Here is a 20,613-nt window from a genome sequence, read left to right as displayed (position 1 = left end):
GGGGTAGCTATGCGCCCGCCTCTGGCCTATTGGTATCTACCTTACAAAACAGCAAGCTGTGAAAGGCCAATAGAGGCCACAAAAAGAAAATCACACGCACAAGTGTGAGGAATGTGCAAGCCTATTTTGAAACCCCGTTCAAGAGGGCTCTCTTGAGAGCCCTACAAAGCATTACACCATCCTAAGCCCAAACAGCTCACACATTCCTTTTACAAACAGCGCAAGAACTTTATTCCAAATTGCTTAACGCCCGCCTATTCTAAACTGCTCAACACCCACTTGTTCGAACCAGCTCAGCACTTACCCGTTCTAAACAGCTTATCAACCACTCATTCTAAACAGTTCAACACCCACCCGTTCTAAACTCAACGCCCACCTTTTCTAAACAGCTCAACACCCACCTTTTCTAAACAGCTTAACACCCACTCATTTTAAATAGTTCAACACCCATCCTTTCTAAACTCAACACCCACCCTTTCTAAACTCAACACCCACCTTTTCTAAACAGCTCAACACCCATATTTTCTTCACTACTCGACACCCACCCATTCTAAACTGCTCAGCGCCCACTTGTTCTAAGCAACTCAACATATCCCTGTTCTAAACAGCTCAACATCCACCTGTTCTAAACAACTTAACACCCACCTATAATAAACTGCTTAGCGCCCACTTGTTCTAAACAGGTCAACACTCACTTGTTCGAACCAGATCAACACTTACCTTTTCTAAATATCTTAACAACCACTCATTCTAAACTGCTCAACACCCACCCGTCCTAAACTACTCAACACCTACCTGTTGGAAATAGCTCAAATCCTACCTGTTCTAAACTGCTCACTACCTACCTGTTCTAAACAGCTCAACATCAACCCGTTCTAAACAGCTCAACACCCACCTTTTCTAAACTGCTCAACACCCACATTTACTAAATTGCTCAACACACATCCATTCTAAGCAACTTAACACCAACTTGTTCTAAACAGCTCAACACCCACCTGTTCTAAACAGCTCAACACCTACCTGTAGATAAACAGCTCAACACCTATCTGTAGATAAACAGCTCAACGCCCACCTGTTCCCAACAGCTCACACCTACCTGTAGATAAACAGCTCAACACCCACCTGTTCACAACAGCTCACACCCACCTGTTCACAACAGCTCACACCTACCTGTAGATAAACAGCTCACATCTACCTGGTCTAAACAGCTCAACAACTATCTGTAGATAAACAGCTCACACCTATCTGTTCTAAACAGCTCAACACCTATCTGTAGATAAACAGCTCAACGCCTACCTGTTCCCAACAGCTCACACCTATCTGTAAACAGCTCACACCTACCTTTTCTAAACAGCTCAACAACTATCTGTAGATAAAAAGCTCAACACCCACCTGTTCCCAACAGCTCAGCACTCACGTATTCTAAATAGCTCCTCGCCCACATATTCTCAACAGCTGATCACTAATCTATTCCAACACGTAAATTACCAATATGCTAAACCTAGTTCAAAAACACCCATTCCAAAGAGCAAAACCAATGCAATGATGCAAAATGATGGACGCCCACGCAACATTCGGTGTGGGGTCCCTAAAATCCCACTTAAACTAGCCGCCCCACAGACATAGCAAAAAGCAGTGGCCCCTTGAAGAAGTAGAAGCCCCCCCACCTCTAGGTTATATACATGAACTTTAATCACACCTATTGTAATCAATTTAACAACCCCTGTTCTGAAGAGCTTAGAACCCTCTCATTCCACACAGCTCATCCATCCCTGTACCACACAGTTCAGCAAGACCCTGCTCTAATCCACCCAAGCAGCGGCGGTGTAATGCACAATGATGCCCCTCGCTGAAAAGTACGACCAATGCACAGCCAATTTCACTTAAGTAGATCACATCCAACATATAAAAGAGCTTTGGTGCACAAGGAACATGCTTAAGGGATGTGGCGCTGTACAGCACGGACAGACAACAAGGTATCAAAGTATTCGCCAATCCACATGAGTGAGAGGAAACAGGGTCAATGGGCAAGGAAGAATAATTGGGGATTGTAGGTGGGGTGTGAGCTGGCTGGTGGGACTTGTGAACACTCCTGTGGTGCCCTTTAGCTGGATGAAATCACTTGTTGAATTACGAGAGAACTGGGCCTCAGCAAGAGGAATGGGCAGCGTTTACCATCTCCCAGGGCAACCCCTACCATGGTTACTCTGACCATTTTAAGCATGCAGCCCTGTCCCTTCCGAAGCCCCCGTCCCTTCATGGTTAGGGCGAGAGCGTCACCGGCCATAAAAGCCTCCACTCCAAGCCCCTGTAAGAGGCCAAAGTCAAAAGGCACTAAACCAGTACGAGAGGCCCTGGGGCTGGTGCCTCCCATTGTAAGTCAGTGGCTAAACTGCTGACTGTGGGATGGGGATGGGGAAACATGGGTTTTAATCGTGTGACACCTGTGTGATCTTGAGCAAATAACTACCCATCTGAATCTCAGTTCCAAAATTAACCAAATCTGTGAGTGCTTAGAAATAGGCGGAGCGCCTAGAAATAGGCTAAGTATTGGGATAAAGTGCTTGATAAGGACAGGGCATTTACAGGAGAGACACTGCCCTAAGATCCAACCTGCTTAAGCACATTGAAGTACATTTTGTTACAACATATGTGATAGCGACACCTCCTTATCATTTCATTTATTTATTTAGGAAATTTATTAAGCGCACAAATACCCGTGGGTGTCTCGGCGCTGTGGGTCCACTATGCTGTCCATGAAATGATTACTGTTTAAAAAGCCATGTTTTTATCTGTTTGCGAAAAGAGAGAAGAGAGAAGAGAGGTGCATGTTTAAATTTGGCACAGAAGGCTATTCCAAAGTTTGGTGGCAGTCTCTATAAAGGACCTGTCACCCCATGAGACTTTCTTAGTCCTTGGGACCTGTACAAGACATGCAGTAGATGAACGGAGGGATCTTACCGGGGTATAAGGGCAAAAGGCATCTTTGAGGAAAGCAGGTCCTAGGGAGTGAATTGCTTTATAGGCAATACAGAGTGCCTTAAATTTAGTTCTTTTCCTTACTGGCAACCAGTGAAGCTGTTTAATAGTGCTGGAAATAGGTGTAAACTTAGGGTCCCAGTGATCACTCTGGCCGCGGCATTCTGCACCGACTGTAGTTTTTTGAGGACTCCTTCCTGAGCATTCACAAAGAGCCCATTGCAGTAATCAATGCGAGATATTACTAATGCACTGACCAATGTCCTGGCCATACTCATGGGAAGGTAAGGAAGGAGTTTTTTGATCATTCTCATAGTATAGAATGAGGATGACACCACAGCGTTAGCATGGTGCATAAGGGAAAGTTTACTGTCCAGTACGACCCCCAGATTTCTTGCCTTGGCCACTGGGTACGGCGGTGGTCCAAGAGCAGCAGGCCACCAAGTGGGTGACCAGGCTGGGGAGAGATTACCAAACACCATAACCTCCTTTTTATCGGAGTTAAGTTTAAGGCAATTTGTGGACATCCAGTCACTTATTGCAAGCATTCCTAAATTAAAATTGGAAGCCACTTTGTCTCCATTTTTGTTAATAGCCAACACAATCTGAGTGTCGTTAGCATAGGATGTCACCGCCAGGTGATGGGATTTAATGACCCTCGCCAAGTCCGACACATAGATGTTAAATAGTGTCGGACTTAGCGAGGGTCCCTGGGGGACACCACAGGGGAGGGTAAAAGATGGTGAACTGAAATTGCCAAAAGCGACGGATTGCACTCGATCAGCAAGAAAAGAGGAAATAAGATCCCTAGCACCATGTGTGATCCCCACCGCTGAGACACGGTCGATCAAGATGGAATGATCGACCGTGTCAAACGCGGCGGACAGGTCCAACAAAATGGCAAGGAAGCCATCATATCACGGTAATTGTGACACAAGAAGTAGCCTATAATAACTATAGTCTTAGAGTTCTCACCTCACAATACCAGCACACCACAATCAGCATAGAATGTGTAGCATTTATAACGTAATATTTGAGCAACCACCACCTGCGCTTCAAGGAAGCGAAGAGCGCAGCCATCACAGACCACATTGACACTGCGACCAACCACAAGAATGACCTCCTCAAAATAGTCAAGGAACTCTAAATCCCAACAGCCACAGAGAACACCATCCACCCCTCCCAAGAACTCTGCAACTCCCTCTCGGACTACTTCCACAGCAAGATTGCCACCATCTACAACAACTTCGACCCCGGACCCACCACTCTCATACTCCACAACCTCAACCAACTAGTGAATGCCAGCCGAGCAATCACAACCCAGACCACCACAGCCATCATGTTATCCATCCACTCCAGGGTGCCCACCGCCCCGCCCACACCATCTCTTCAATCTTGGAACCAACCCAATCAGCACGGGACTCACCAACATCCTCAACATCTCCATCCTCACAGCAACCTTTCCGGATAGATGGAAACACACAGAGATCAGACCCCTCCTAAAGAAAACCTCTACCGACCCAGCCGCCTAAAAAATTACCGACCAATCTCCCTGCTCTCCTCCCCAGCCAAAGTACTAGATAAAGTAATCAACCAACAACTCACTGAGTACCTGGAACAAAACCACCTACTCAACACCTCACTATTAGGATTCTGTGCCAACTACAGCACTGATACTGCGCTGATTGCTGTGACAGGCGATATCAGAACTCTCCTTCACAGCAGAGAAACTGTGGCACTGATCCTCCTAGACCTCTCTGTTGCGTTCGACACTGTCTCCCACCACACCCTCATCAACATACTCACAATATCGGCATACAACAAAACGCCCTCAAGTTGATTGCCTCTTGCCTTAGAGGACATACTCAGAGCATCCAACTGCCTCCTTTCATCGCCGTACCAAAGAACATCATATGCAGTGTACCCCAAGGATCATTCCTCAGCCCCACCCTGTTCAACATCTATATGACCTCACTCGCAGACATTGTCAGATCCCATGGACTAAACATAATCTCTTACGCAGATGACACTCAACTAATCCTCTCACTCATCAAGGACCCTCCAACGCCGAAACCAACTTTAGCAACGGCATGACCAACGAAGCCAAATGGATGCGAGACAACTGCCTCAACCCAACTATTAACAAAATACAAGTACTAATCTTCGGGAAGAGCCTCTCCGCATGGGACCACAGCTGGTGGCCAGCAGAACTTAAACCAACACCCACACCAACAGACCATGCCGCAACCCTGGTATCATTCTGGACAGCCAACTGACAATGAAACGACAGTCAACGCAATCGCCTCCTCCTGCTTCCATACCCTCTGCATGCACCACAGAGTCTTCAGATCGATCCCAATTAACACCTGAAAGACTGTAACGCATGCCATCGTCACCAGCTGCCTCGACTACAGCTACGCTCTTTACACCAGGATTTCACCCAGCTCCTCAGAAGACTCCAGACCATACAGAGCACCGCTTTCAGACTCATACTGGGCCTCCCCAAATGGTCCACATCACTCCCACCTCAGAAACCTCCACTGGCTCCCCATCCAGAAAAGATACCAGTTCAAGATCCTCACGCACGAATACAAAGCTCTACATGATCCAGGACCGTCCTATATCAAACAGACTGAACTTCTGTCTACACAGACACACACACACACCCACACCCACACACACACAATCAGTTGCAGCAGGGGCCGCTCCTTCTCCTACATCGCCAACAAGACCTGGAATTACATGTCCATTCACCTCCGAACAGCACCTTCCCTGGCAGACTTTAGAAAAACTCAAGACCTGGCTCTTCGACAGAGACATGGCAACCTCAGTGCCCAGATACTCCTAGGGGTGACAGTGCTGCGCTATACAAATGATTGCTTGATTGATCAATGGATGAAAAAGACAATTCTTAAAACCCCTCCCTTATGAACGTTTTGGGAGAATTAAGAGGCTGATCAGGAAATTTCAAGCTTCCTTTGTGTTTCGCTGGTGTTTAGGAGTCGTACATCCAGGACCACTGGAATTATGTGGCTTAGAAGGACTAAACTATATAATAGCACTGACTAAACTATGCAGTAAGGAAAGTCAAATTATGCAGCACGTTTTGCTGCAGTATTACCTCATTATTTTGACATGTTGACACTTTAATACAAAATGGACGCCAACTCTTTGCAAAATACAAAGGTTTATTAAGTAAGCAACGTATACACACATTTTGCTGATTTTAACGAAAATGGTTTTCACGTTCAAATAATGATTTTGTTTTGCAGCGAAGCACACTCTTTTCTCTCTGAAACATGAAAAAATGGTTCATTACATACACACCCTTCTTGAAGCAACTCCTAGTTAATTGTATTCAAATTGTAGGAAAGTATTAATGTAGTCCAACGTAACGTCCTCTGTACTAGGACACACCATGATTCTACACAAGTAATCCCAATAAAAACCGGGAAATCCCCATTCACAGCTGTGGCTGGCGGGATCAACCTCCTTAGTAGACAATTACCAACAACTCCAATTGCATTTATCACAAGGTTAAAGTTAGTGATTTTTTATTAATGCATCACAAATAAGTTAACTTTATGCGCTTTGTGCTCTATTGTAATTCTGTGACTGATTAACACATCACCGTACCGAGAACTACTGAAAATAATGTTATTTGTGTACCCGTATTTGTGTATAGAACCGGCTCTTTGAGTGGAATAGTTTGCGTAAAACATAGAAGGTTGCAGCCGAAAATACGCTTACATGAACACAATGATTGTAATAAAAGGTGCACCTCATTTAATCTGGGTATCCATTTATGTTTTGGAATTGTTTTTCAGTTTTGGATCCAAAATTACTGTATGTTATGGGCTTATGGAAACATTCGTTTCCATTAAAAATATCCTAGTAAATAGTATAGTACATAACGTGTGTATAATATAAGTGTTTCACTATGAGGCATTATAAGATTCAAGACATACGAAGATACATTTCTGCACTGAGTGCCCTTTAAGAACAGTACCTGTGCTGCAATATGGAGTGAATAAAAAAGGAATCCTTACAATTAAATGTGTTAAGATGTTTTTCTAAGCTGTAAACACAATCACTTCCCACGTTCATTAACTTGGGACAGTAATACTACCTGGGCAGAGCTTTCAACTCATTAGCAAACGGTTAATACCTCAATCAACCAACAGCTGAATTGTGATCAGATACCTTTGGGAAGTTGCTCAACACTGAGCTGCACCAAGGGTTATCCTTTTTTTATATAACTTTTGAACCGTTTGAAACATTTCTTTGCTGAACTATACAAATTATGCAATAGATGAACGAATGTGTGGCAAATGCGACCCATCTGCAATTGATCGGAAAACGCTATTTATTGACGTAATTCTGGTGGCACTGATTTTAATGCAGGACTACCTGTAGACCGGGTGAACCTTTATTGACACAGTAAAAATAAGGGCACCCTGCACTAGGTAATCCCTTTCCTAACAGGAGTTCAGCATAGTAGAAATCTGCAAGAACCCACATATTTTACAAAAATAAACATGCTTTCAGCATGGGCTCAGGTCAACTGTTTTAAACAGCACCCACCACAAATTACTGAGCATAAAACGTGTCATTCAATGCATTGGGACTCCCCACTATACCTCGAGCATTGTATCCCATGACATTGGGATCACATATACTACATCAACCTAACCACTGCATCACAAGGCAAGTATAGGTAAGTAGTAGAGGCATTGTAGTGAATTGGATATTATTGTATGTTGACAAAATCAACGTTGATATAGTGTCATACAACCAGTATGTTTGTAAAGACGACCAATACACCCCAATGTGTGTCTTGTTGCTCTTTAACCTCATGCGCGCTAGCGGAATTCCGCTCGCACGCTGAGATTTTTTAAATCGCATGTTACGTGACGAGCTGGGCTCGTCATCAGCGTGCGAGGAGGCTACGCCATGACGAGCTCAGCGTGGAAGGGGTTAAGAGATGTTTATTGTTACTCAATTCAATGTTATTGAACCCAGAAATGCAAACCTGTGGCCATGGCGTAAAGATCAGACTTCTGTAGTGGATGCATGGAGTGTACCAAGTAATCAGACCTAGCTACCATGGTTTCCTCCACAATACAGATTCCACATGCACTCAACATATCAGCACCCAGAAAATGTCTTACATCTGACAAAACACAATAACAGGTATTGCAGAGAGCACAGGGCGCATACATATTAAGAGTAGGGCCAATGGAATTATGCAATTCTGCATCTGCTGCATTTTCTACATAATTGTGCATTTGCCACACAATCTATTATCTGCTACATAATTTGCAGATTTTAAGAAAAAAACGTCCTCTATCTCAAATGGATCAAAAGTAAAAAAAAAAATATATATGGAGCGACTCGAATTGCCACGCAGTGGGAGGCACCTAAAGGTTGACTGGTTATTTTTAAGTTACCCTCTGCTGTATTTGGGTGTTAAACTTGTTCTAATGATGTGCGCAGAAAGTGTTAACATGTGTAAAAGTGTCAGAATAATGAAGCAATAACATCACAAACTGTGGCACTTTATGCTGCATAATTTGCTATTTCTTGCCGCAAAATTTTGCCAACCCTCCCACATTTGCTCCTGCCTTGCCGCATAATTCTAGCGCCCTCGATTAAGAGGAATCATGTACCCTGCACTAAACGTAAAAAGATGATTACGATCCAGCTCATTGCATTAATATAAAGGAACTCAACTGTCAACCTCCTTTCCATAAATGGTCCTGAATATTATCAGTGACTTGCAAAAGCTTTACTACTTAGAGTAGTGAAAATTCAACCCATTTACATGCAAAGCGTTCCCTTGACAACATCTTTACCCAACCACTCGGTGTAACTCCCTAAGAGATTCTGTTTGGGGTGATCCGGTGCCTGTTATTAAAAAACAGCTCTCCTGGATCTACAATGGAAACTCAAGCTAAAGTCATCGCAAAGAGCAACCACAAAACCTTCATATTCTTCATGGACTTCTCCAGGGAAACAAACAAAATACCAAATTTATTTCTTGCCCCACTAGCAGAAAAGAGAATGCAGCGTGGTTCCACTGTGAGCAGCTCGAGTGACCGACGCCTCGGAGAATTGTTCTCCACCATCGCGGACCAGTTAATCGCCTGGCCGCACTTCCTGATTCAGCGCTAATTCGAGACGCTGTAGGACGGCGATCCAGCCCACGAACTAACAGGTTCCATAAAGAAACAACCAAACCACGCTGCATTCTCTTTTCTCTGAAACAGACTTCTGCAAATCCTATGCAGATACCAAAAACTATGTAAAATACTGCCATAGGACCAGATGTTCCAAGTTATTAATCACAAGACCAGTTATTCTGCTGTTACCTCACCGTGAAACCCCTAAAGATTGGGCTTCACTAATTCGAGCTCCCCTACAGACTGTATAACCACACTCCATGGAACAGTTTACCCATTAAGAATAAACGTGGTTGCCCCCCTCGAACTCTCTCATCTGAAGCCATTCCCATCTCAAGCCAACCGCTGGGTGTGTTATATAACTGTGTTCAGGCAACATTATTACACTTGTCCTGATGATGATCCCATGATATTTGAGCTGGGGATCGAAACGTCGACCTTAGAGTAGTTCATGCATGTACTTCCCTGATACTATTGGTTGTATGAATGACTCCAGGATACACTGCTAAATGTATAACTTAAACCAGTGACCTGCAAGCTCACACTGTTTGCCTGATAAATTTTCTCCACTTACCTTTACTTTCCCACCTTTTCCTCCCTTTAAGGCACAGGACTGTGCCCCAATGTAACCCTTATTTCTTGGGTTATTTGTTTGTATTTTTGATATTACAAATCAATTGAACCAATAAATATTCCTTGTCCGGCTGGTCAAGGAATTTTGAACTATATAGAGCTCCATTGTGATCTATATATATCCATATCCCTATCTCTCGTATGCTCAGGACCACTTGTTGTTTTGAAAAATACTTGTTACCCATGGTCCGGAGCGATCTAATGGGTTCCCCTTGTCCCTTCATGATCAGCTAGACTATTGTTGGACCTGGCTGACACCGTTAATCCGGAGATTAACTTTTTGATCAATAAGTCACTCTGCACAGCCTCCGTGCCTAGAGCCTGGAAACATGCCCTGATCCTTCAGCTGCTTGAGAACTATCGCCCTATTTCGTTACTGCCTAGTTTGGCAAAAGTGTGTGAGAAGGCCTTCACCTTTCAACTTACCAAGTTTATCGAGGAGTCTAAGGGGCTTCATCCGGCCCAGAAGGGCTTCCGTGCTGCTCACAGCACGGAATCGGCTTTGCTGGAGGTTGCAGAGGCAATCCGGGAGTGTTTGGATGCCGGCGGGAGGGCAGCGTTGGTCATGCTGGATCTCTCGGCGGCATTCAACACGGTTCCCCACGCCATGCTCCTTAACCGCCTCACTGCTGCTGGCATTGTTGGCAAGGCTTGGCATTGGATCAGCTCCTTCCTTGAGGGCCGGCAGCAGCATGTTTGGCTCCCCCCCGAGTGCCTCTTCGCCTCTGCCGGTGTCAACGGGGTTGCTACAGGGTTCATCACTTAGCCCCCTCCTTTTTAACATCTATGTGACTCCGCTCGTGTATCTGGCGGAATCACTGGGGGCTAAGGTGATGGCTTACGCAGATGACACACAGCTGCTGTTTACCTGGCCCAAGGAAGCGGACTCGGTCGTGTTGGCCCAAAATTGCCTTTCCTCTGTCTGTCACTGGCTATCCAATGCTCAGTTGAAATGCAATGAAGGGAAGTCTGAGGTGCTGTTGTTCGGCTCCTTTCCTTCAGATTTCAGAGAGAGGCTCTGGCCTCCGGGTTTTCCTCGGCCCTCTGATAGAACAGGCGCTGTGAAAAATCTTGGCGTTTGGTTCAACCAAAATCTGCACTTTGTGTTATTGAGGAGGCACGTGAGACCGGCTCGCTGCCGCCGGACTGGCGCCATGCAGAGGTGGTAGTTTTTTTTAAACCTGGGCGACCACCAGAGGCCCATGCGTCCTATCGCCCGATTTCCCTGCTCAACGCGGAGGCCAAAGTACTAGCTAAGGCCCTCGCCAATAGACTCAAGCCATACATTACCGACCTGGTGCATCCAGACCAGGCTGGTTTTATGCCACAGCGGGCTACTTGCCATAACATACGACGGGCGCAAGATGCAGTATCGGCCTGGAGACGGTTGGGGAAAGGGCTCCACTGTTCTTAGCTGACATGGATAGGGCATTTGATTCCCTAAGCTGGACGTATTTATTCACTCTTTTGGGGAGTCTCAACCTGGGCCCTCGCTTTTTGGCATATGTGCGGCTCCTATATGCAGATCTCACGGCGGCGGTGCGAGTGGGGGGGGGGGGGAGAGATTTCCCGCTCCTTTCGGCTTGAACGTGGGACGAGGCTGGGCTGCCCCCTCTCCCCATATTTGTTCGCCCTTGCTATGGAGCCCCTTGCGGCATGGGTGCGGATAGACGCTCAGCTCAGGGGCTTCCAGTGGGCCGGGGGAGTGATGGATAGGATAGCGCTGTACGCCGATGATGTACTGTTTTTCCTCACCGACCTGGAGCGCTCGGGGCCTCGACTCCTGCGCATCCTGCAAATTTTTGGTGAAACTTCTGGACTATATTTGAACCCTCGGAAGTCTACACTATGGGTACTGGGCGGCCCGCAGCCTGTTGGAGGTTGGGCGGGGGAGCTTCAAATAGCCACGGACGGTATGAAATACTTGGGGGTGTTCCTGTCGGAGGACGCCTCCGTTGAGATGGAACGTAACATTACCCCGGTGTGGGAGCGCACCCGAGACGACTTTAAAGTCTGGTCCAGAATGCCACTCTCCATACATGGTCGGTCGGATGGTGGCACTCCCGCGTTTGATTTATCAGCTGCAGAATCACCCAGTCCTGATTGCGCAGAGTTGGTTCAGGCGTCTCAATTCGGCGCTCAGCCGCTTTCTATGGGAGGGGGGCACGGCGCGGGTTGCCCTGCGGACCTGCTTCCGGTCCACCTATACTGGGGGTCTGGCCACTTCAGATATTCTTTCCTACTACCAGGCGTCCCACTTGCTGGTCCTAAATGACTGGTGGTATGCCGACAGGAGCGACCCCGCCTACGCGGTGGAGAGGGCTCTGATGGGTACAGCGTCTGTCCATACGCTGCTATATTCGGCGCCACTTAGGAAAGCTTGCCATCGGCCACACAGGTGGTCTTTCAACTCTGGAGACAGACGCTACGTAGGATGGGTTGGTGGAACGTGTTAACCCAGGAGACCCCACTCTGGGGCAATGGCCGCCTGCCCCAGGTGGACACCTTGCTTGGATTTCGGGGATGGGATGCGATTGGCATTTCCACTTTAGGCGATGTCATGGCAAGGGGCGCGCTCAAGTCCTTTGATGACCTGCGCATAGAATATCAGATGCCGAGAACCCAGTTTTATAAATATCTTCAATTTCATCATGCTTTGACACCATATATAGCGGGGTTGGATGACCTGCCGGAATTTAGCCTGCTAGAGGCGAAACTATTCATGGGGGAACTACCCGACAAGAAACTGTCCTGAATATACCAATCCATCGTTCTGCACTGTACCACAGACCTGCAGCACCTTAGAACAACATGGGAACAAGACGTTGGGGACATGAATGAGGAGGATTGGGTGGAGGCACTCGAGAGCCCTAGGGGTGCTGCGATATCCACGCGCCTGCGACTCATACAATTTAGGTACCTACACCGCACGTACTATACTAGGCAGCGCCTATGGAAGGTGGGTCTAATTGCATCCCCGGATTGCCTCAGGTGTGGGACGGAGGTTGGAACGTTATTACATACGGTGTGGGAATGCAGGGCGTTGCAGAGATTTTGGACAGGAGTGCTCTGGTGCCTGGATGAAGTACTAGCTTGGGTACTTCAGAGAGACCCTAAGCTGATTTTGTTACATGTTATGGCTGGGGTGGGAGGGAACAGATACAAGCGCCACTTGCTTCTCTTGGGCTTAACATCGGCGAAACGTGACATTGAGCGTTCGTGGAAAACGCCCCAGGCCCGCTCTCTGGCGGCATGGAAGCGGGGCATGGACTTTTGCATGGGGATGGAGCAGCCTGTGTTTGTGGCCAGGGGGTGCCCGCTCAAACACTATAGGGTGTGGAAATGGTGGGCGGACTATCGTGGCCTGGAGCTGGACCCACCTCCCGATGACACCAGAGACCAGCCTCGAATGTAGCCGGACTACCTTGGCACCTATATACCATTGTTAGTGGCAGTGCCACGCTATATACTGAAAGTGTATTACCCAGTAGAGCAGGCAGCAGCGCGCAGGGAGGGGGAGGGAGTTGCGGGTGTTGGGGGGATGGGGGGGAGGGACCAGTTTGTCGTATCCTTGATTTGTACGTTCTCTTCGTCTATTAACCTCATGCGCGCTAGCGGAATTCCGCTCCTGCGCTGAGATTTTTCAAATCAGACTTTACGTGACGAGCTGGGCTCGTCATCAGCGTGCGAGGAGGCTACGCCATGACGAGCCCAGCTCGTCATCAGCCTCGAAGGGGTTATACTGTAATATGAGAAAATGACTGCATATGTGTTCTAATTTAATGATGTTGGTGATTGACTCTGGGTGACAGAGCGTTACAGTATATATATGCTTACTATGCACTCAATAAAAATCTGTTTAAAAAAAAAAATCTGCACTTTGTGACGCACGTGAAGAAGTTGGCCGGTACTTGCTTCGGCATACTGAAGAGCTTGAGGAAGTTTCTTCCCCTCCTGCCGAGTGCCTCCAGAGAAACCATGGTCCGTGTGTTGATTATTTCCCGTTTGGACTACGCCAATGCTCTCCTGGTGAGCTGCTCGGGGTCCCTGGTCAAAAAATTGCAGGTCGTGCAGAACTCGGCGGTCAGACTCCTTATGGGGCTTTCTCCTAGAGATAGTGTACGGACACACTTGCGTGCTCTGCATTGGCTGCCAGTTGAGTCACGCCTGAAATTTAAAATGCTGACCATTGCCAACCGGGCCCTGTATGACACCAGCCCTTTATACCTTCAAAGGAGATTTGCCTTTTATGTGCCAGGTAGAGTGCTTCGGTATTCTGCCCAATGGCTGATGCAGATTCCGAAGTTCAAGCGCCAGCGACTTGGTGGAAACTCCTTTGTGCGCCGGGCCGGTTTGGCCTGGAATCTTTTGCCTTTTGCCCTGAGGACCACCCAAGGCCCAGTGCTTTTTAAAAAGAAACTCAAGACCTTGCTGTTTTAATTTGATACACGGTCATTCTTTCTTTCAGGAGCTAGCGCTTGGACACTTTGAGTAGCTGCGCGCTTTCTAAGCTCAATATAACATAACATATAACATAACATAACATAGACAGAGCCAACTCCAGCTTTCATTAAATGCCATTGCTCTGCTTCACCTTGGACACCAACTTCATCGTCTGGGAACCCTAAAAGACAAAGGTGGTCGGGCACCAGATCTCTCTGCTAAATCCTCTGGGAACCCCAAAAAGACCAAGATGGACTGGCACCAGCTCTCTATGCTAAATAATGTAAGTAAGCAACTTCAGTCTAAGCCCTCATATTCTTAAATCCCAATGATGACAGTTTCCTGCTACATGGTCTCCTAGACACAAACTCCATCCCTGAAATGAAAAGTTTGTGCTGAAGCACACCTCATCAAGGTCCTGCAGACATTCAAATACTTCACCCCACCCTGATGGAGCTTCACTGGCTCCCCCTTCTGGCCCACACCATTTTCAAGATCAGCAGCAATGACTGCAAAGGCATTATGATCAGCACCACCGCTGATTTGGTAGACAAGTTCATTATTTCTGGTGACACGCACAGTCAGAATAGCAAAGATTCTAGAACAAAGATATGCAAAAAAGAAATGGTGACAAACTTTCTCCATCTCCACACACGAGATCTTGAACAACAGCCAAATGCATCAGGACCACACTAACCTCTCTTTCAATTCGGGAAAGAGACTAAAGACCTCTTCAAACAATTCTGGATCTTGTAACCGTAGATGCACATTGTCTTTGAGGACTCAGACACCTGTTCTCCTTCCTCAAAGGGAACACTTTCTACCTGTGTTCTTTCCATTAGGCCATGTATATGGCTAGGTCTGCGCTAGTTAAATACAAAATACATACATGCGTGCATTATAATCACCCATCTGAAGGTTTTTCTTTTGAAGGACATTCTTCAATTATATACTCTGATCAAAAAAAGATTACTTTTATAGTCCTAATGCGACCCTCATTAAGACAGCAATTCATGTTATGAAGACTATTCTCATAAAAGTATTTACCCAGTGGGCACCTTCCTATTATGTAATTCCTTTTTTGTAAGCTACAGCAAAGGTGGAGGCAGGAAAAAAAGGCTGAGCCCATGTGTTTAAAGTCCTCTTGCCCTGTATGACCTGCCCCCCCCCCCCCCAATACTTCACGCCAAACCGAAGGCTTCAATAAGCACACTCCAGGATAAAGACACCTTTAAAGGTCCCCTGTCATGCTGTTATTTTACTCCTTCCCTTGACCCTGGTGGGTGTCTGGTCTCAGTCCAGGGGGTAAATAAAGCAGCACAGCTTGGGCTGTGCACATCAATGATCAGAGAGGCACTGAGTCTTTGTCAGGCATGTCCCAGCAGGCCCCAGGCAGCAGCATCATCAGGACCAGCCTGGGCAGGCCTAAGAGACTGTGAGTAATGGTGATGGAGGAGGGAGGGAAAGGGGGCGACGTGGAGATGGAGTCAAAGGGCAGAGAAATAGAAAAGGGGGGAGAGGAAGATGGAGGGAGGGAGATTGGGAAAAAATACGTAGGGATGTGCGGGTGTCTTTAGATATACTTTTTTGTCTGCAAGGGGGCAGGGTGCCAATGGACTTGGGTCCCTAAGGAGAACAAGGGAGCTGAGAATCTTGTCTTCATACCGTGTGCCTTTGGCTGCTGGTCCTGGTGTCTTCCGGCTCCAGGGCCCATGTCTCCCAGTCACAGTGACTGCCCCTCGCTGTGCAAATGCCTGTGCCCCGACTGCAGTTCCAGCTCCAGTGAATACGGTTACACTTTCCAGGCCCAGTGACCAAGTCGTTGTATGCAACTCCCAGCCCCAGTGTTTCATTCCACGTCGGAGTCCCAGATTCAGTGACCAAGTCCTTGTATGTATCTCCTAGGCCCAGTGTATGAGCCCATGTCTGTGCCTCCCAGCCCCAGTGTCGCGGTCCACGTCTGAGTGCCAGATCCAGTGAACGAGTCCCTGTATGTATCTCCTAGGCCCAGTGTATGAGCCAATGTCTGTGCCTCCCAGCCCCAGGGTGATGGTCCACGTGCAAGTCCCAGATTCAGAGACCGAGTCCTGGTATGTATCTCCTAGGCCCAGTGTATGTGGCCATGTATGTGCCTCCCAGACCCAGTGCCTCGGTACATGTGAGTCCTAGACCCAGTATCTCAGTCCATACCTGTGCCAGCAGATCCAGTGACTGAGTCCCTGTATGTCTCGCCCAGACCCACTGTCTGCGTCCACGTCTGTGAGTACCAACCTAGTGTCTGCGTCCACGTCTGTGAGTACCAACCTAGTGTCTGCGTCCATGTCTGTGAGTTTCAGAACCAGTGTATGCGTCCATGGCTGTGAGTACCAGACCCAGTGTCTGTGTCCACGGCTGCGAGTACCAGACCCAGTGTCTGCGTCCACGGCTGCGAGTACCAGACCCAGTGTCTGCGTCCACGGCTGTGAGTACCAGATCCAGTGTCTGCGTCCACATCCATGAGTACCAGACCCTGTGTCTCAGTCCATATCTGTGTTCTAAGACTTAATGTCTCAGTCCATGCCCATATCTTGCAGCTCCAGTGTCTGAGTGGATCAGACTCCCGTAAACAGGTTTCGAAGGCACTGGCATCACAGGCATCGAGGAGGTAGACCAAGAATATAACCGGAATGCACGCAAACAGGTCCTAAAGTGGAAATAATGTTGCAGTTGCCGAGGAAGAAGCAGCCTACATAGGACCAACCTCCCACCATAATGTCCCAAACTGCTCCTGAAAGAGTTGTGTTCACCACACAGGAAAGGATTTCTGTATTCTTATCAGATAAGACAATTCAGCAAATGCTGCTTCTGAGTTTGAAGGAACCATAGAGTTATGCATTCTACTGGTACCTCCAGCAAGGTGGAGCCTAGACTGACTACAACAGTCGCTGAGGACTCAGTGGTTAAGACATTCAGAGGGGCAGCGCATGAATCGTCTCCTAGTGAGGCACAATATTTTCGACTTGCTGTAGTGTAGACAACATATTTCCCTCATTACCGTAAACATCAGTGTTTAATTCAAGTATTGCTATTATCACATCACACCCAATTTTGACTCCTTCACTTGTGCAAGAGCTTGATGTGATTATTTCTCAATTTCTAATCTGGACAGGATCTCGAAGAGTCCATATCCAGATGCGTCTTTTTGGATTACTGAGCGTACAATAAAAACTTGCTAGCCAATGGAGATGAGACACAATCAATTTTTGAGCAGAGATACACTAGGTTAATGAGAGGGTATAGGTTTTGTTATGGTATAGGTTTTAGAGACAAAGTGAGATAAAGTAGAAGCAGGGGGCGAATTGGGCAATGGAAGGGAGGTATGAGGCAGGAGGTGAAAGTTAACTGAAAGTGGCAGAGAGAATACGTGAGACAAAATAGAGTATAGGATGAGACAAGCAGACAAAAGGACTCACTCAAACCACTCATCAAGGGTATAGCAAGAGAACCCAAACAAACCATGATGGCAATGTCAGTTTCTTGGCACATTTCCTCCCATGGTAAATTTTCCCAGCACTCCTGTAATTCCACTTACTTTTCGATATTGAAAAACATTTTTTACTAAAATATTTGCAATTTTAATCCAACTGGTGCCTACACTTTCAGGTAGCTCCTGCTCAGAGTTCATTTGTGTGTTGTCTCCAGTGGTTCACTAGCATTTTTAAAATTTGTCAGAGCCGGGTGGCACCATTTTCCAACCAAAGATATCTTCTTAAAGCCAGGCTGATGTTCCGAAACCCACCAAAAATGTAATCCTATCCTAAAATCAAAGATCTGTATAGTCAATAGAAGACTGTCCTGGTAGATAAAATGTTGCTGTGATTTAAAGCGCAATTTTGGCAGATCAGCAGAATACTGACCAGGTTTGCAAAATGTGATCACAGCACAACAAAAAGATCCCAGGAAATCAAGATGGTGCTAACCAGGTTAGGGAAATTTCTTCTTGTTTGAAAGAACGTGTGGTGCCAGTTACAGGAAGCCCTCAACTTGGCCCATCATTTAGGCATTTACACACCTTAGTTGTAACCCTTGTACTGGGATCAGGAAGTACAGAAAAGCCAATTCCACTTAGAATCAGAACCTTCACTGCTGTTATTCATGTGTGTCTCTGAAGAACAGGAATTTGCCCCTTCGTATTTACTTGTGCCGCTGCAACTGTACAGCATGCATAGTTTGAGCACATAATGAGGCCAGTAGACCTGAGAAACTGCTGGGTAGGCATGAATGTCAAGTGCAAAAGGAAATAGGCTCCAGTGCCTAAAGTGCTGTTGGGAAGCAAGAAAACAAGGTTCAAGTTTGAGGCTTCCCCGCTCGGTGTGATCCTCGGTAAATCACAAAAAGCCTACACCTATGCGGTGTAATTCCAGTTTTAAGGATCACGTCAAAAAGTGGAGACACTGACTGATGTGATATTAATGACTGCAAGCAGCACTCAATGACTTTCCCTCAAATTTAATGGTGACTTTCCCTCAAATTTGTATATTTTCTGAAAATGTCTTTATTCTCTTTATGATAGGCAAGTGCTCTCCTGGGGTCATAGAGGCCGGTTTTTTTCACCAGCTAGGCACCCATGTTTCACAGTGCCTTCTCAGTGAAAACAGCTGTTTGAATGATAATGAAGTCCAAAAGGCTTCTAAAGCACAAAAATGCAGACCTTCCTTCTAGAAAAGTAGGAAGGGGGAAGGACCACTTTAGCCAAACAAATGGCTCAACTAACCTCATATCGAAGTGCCTAAGAGGAATGTTCTAGCAACAACGTGTTTGGCTTCTGGGATGGGCCCTCTTCTCTCCTTCCATAGTATTAGATGGTTTTTGAAGTTAGAAATAAATTCACGCTTGAGTGTAGAGGACAACCAAATCTGGCTAAATTGTGGAATTGCTCAATTGTTGCCATTCTCCGTAACTCAAGCCCTTGCCTTTGCATTGGTCGTCTAGTGGCTGTGGTTCTAATTTTTGTCATGCTAGACTCCTACCCTGCCAAGAATATATTCACTGGAGTTCCTCCGAGATTTTGTGTGTTTGTGGCACTATCCAACTTCAGCAGGTCTTCCTTACTCGCCTGAAAGTGGTGTACAGCGCAGGGACTCCTCAAATGAGCAGTTAGGAGGACAAAAGAAGTTCCAGTTTCTTTAAAATGTCACTCATACTAAATTACTCAGAGAATTATGGAATATTGGTATAGTTTAAATAGAGTCCCGGCTTGTCAAAATGGTAAACCTGAACGACTACTTAAAGCTAAGTTCCAGCTTGCTAAATGTGAATCACCTACATGTTCAAAACCTTATGCTGGCTCAAAGCGGAAGCCCAAGATAATCAACAGATCTTCTGTAATTTTTTGTCACCACCTATAATGCTGAAGATGGGACCACCAATGCCAAGTTAACCGCAGCATGACCAAAAGCATATATCAGATTAAATAAAAATGGTGCCACCCAGCAGGTAAATATGGCATTGTGACTCAAAACTGAAATCAGGATAGTACTGCACAGTAGGCAGAAATGTTCTCATGGGTTTAAGTGGAAGAGCCAGGAAGTTATTTTTGCACCAACCAAGATTTGATCCAATGGATGTTCAAACTACATTGCAATAGTGATAGCTTGCTGCTATAAACTAGCCAAGCCCAGGCAAGACTGCACTTTAATTTAATGAAGCAAACGCTGCAGGGAAAAGCCACCTTACTGATATGTTGACACTGCCTCAGAAGCATCTGAGTGAACGCTGAGAAGGATGATCTGGGAAACTACTGCACCTAGAGACAACGAGTGCAAGTCGAAACAGGAGAATTGAAAACAAAATGTTATTAAAAGTTGTGATACCCTGCACCTTCTGGGACTCTACCTCTAAATCCACACAATCAGAGGCTGAATAGCCAAAGAAGCATATGGGATATGTCCTTATCTGAACGCCTATTTAAAAAAGTACTTGTATGTGGCATTTTTTACAAATGCCACACCACAAAATAATTCGTCCACAGTTCTCGATGGCTGCAGTTGCGGAGTACATATGCTTGAGTCTCTGATTTGGCGATAATGCAGGTGCCTTTAGGCCATGTAATTACTGCATCGAAGCACTACTCTTGCCCGTAATTTGAACACGAGAAGAGGTATTGGCTGCATCCACTGTTTGTGGTATAAGGCATCAGAACTTGTAAAGATTCTGCTAGTTTTAGTCTGAATTGTGAACCCCATATGAATTGTGCCAAACTGTAAAATGCATTGATGGGATCTATAGGAAATCAGACAAAATAATTGCATAGCTTTGGTTTTAAATGATAATTTTACAATTGATATTTTGATTACTCCAATATATTGATGGCATTTTATTGTATCAATCAGGGAAC

The 20,613-nt window shown here is 46.2% G+C and overlaps 1 protein-coding gene across 3 annotated transcripts in view; it reads right to left on the bottom strand.

The window, feature by feature from the left end:
* CROCC (ciliary rootlet coiled-coil, rootletin) overlaps positions 1-20,613 on the bottom strand; it is a 463,946-nt gene that overhangs the window by 392,141 nt on the left and 51,192 nt on the right. The window lies entirely within an intron of this gene.

Source organism: Lissotriton vulgaris, chromosome 5, assembly GCF_964263255.1.
Source record: "Lissotriton vulgaris chromosome 5, aLisVul1.2, whole genome shotgun sequence".
In the NCBI taxonomy this organism is placed as follows: domain Eukaryota; kingdom Metazoa; phylum Chordata; class Amphibia; order Caudata; family Salamandridae; genus Lissotriton; species Lissotriton vulgaris.
This window is presented reverse-complemented; position numbering and strand designations above follow the sequence as displayed.